Here is a 719-nt window from a genome sequence, read left to right on the forward strand (position 1 = left end):
CAATTATGGTGAATGTAATATACTCCTTTCTGTAGTACTTAAAAAAAACGTTTTGTTGAAATACCATTCGGTTGCAGCGAAAACAAGGGGGCGGGAAAAGAGGAGAAAATTTTTAATTTTTATTTGACATCCCCAAATTTTGTATTTTTGGTTGTGTTTTTACAGAAAACAGATCCCTTTCATGGAAGGGCCATATGTAAAAGGGGTTCTCACCATGTCACGCTGTGACAAAATGTACGGCATCCTTTTTTAAATTATACTATTGATAACAGAAATATAAAAAAAATATAAAAAGTAGATGATTTTTTTTTGGGTCTTTTTTTTAGAAGAAAATTTTGTTGAAGTATGTAAAAAAATATGTAGACAGTTTAAATTTAAAAATTTTTTATGAGAGAGGAGAGAGAGGGGGGGGGGGAAGGAGGTGATGAGGTGAAAAAAATAAAATAGGCAATTCAAAAAGAGTTAGAGATAGAAAAGCCAGAGAATTTTGAATGTAAAATTGGGATAGCTGTAGCGACGAGACACAGATGGAAGGTAAAAACATACAGTAAAAAGGAAAAAGAGTAATATATAAGAGAGAGAGAAGTAGACAGAGAAAAAAAAGAGAATCCCTTTCGAAAAGACTAGAATATTTAGGAGCATTTTTGAAAAAAGTTGCATGTGTATGAACATAAAAAAAAAAAAGCCTGTCTGTGAAACATGAAAAAGTAAATTGGCAT

This window comes from Penaeus monodon, chromosome 21 (assembly GCF_015228065.2).
Source record: "Penaeus monodon isolate SGIC_2016 chromosome 21, NSTDA_Pmon_1, whole genome shotgun sequence".
NCBI classification, from domain to species: Eukaryota; Metazoa; Arthropoda; class Malacostraca; order Decapoda; family Penaeidae; genus Penaeus; species Penaeus monodon.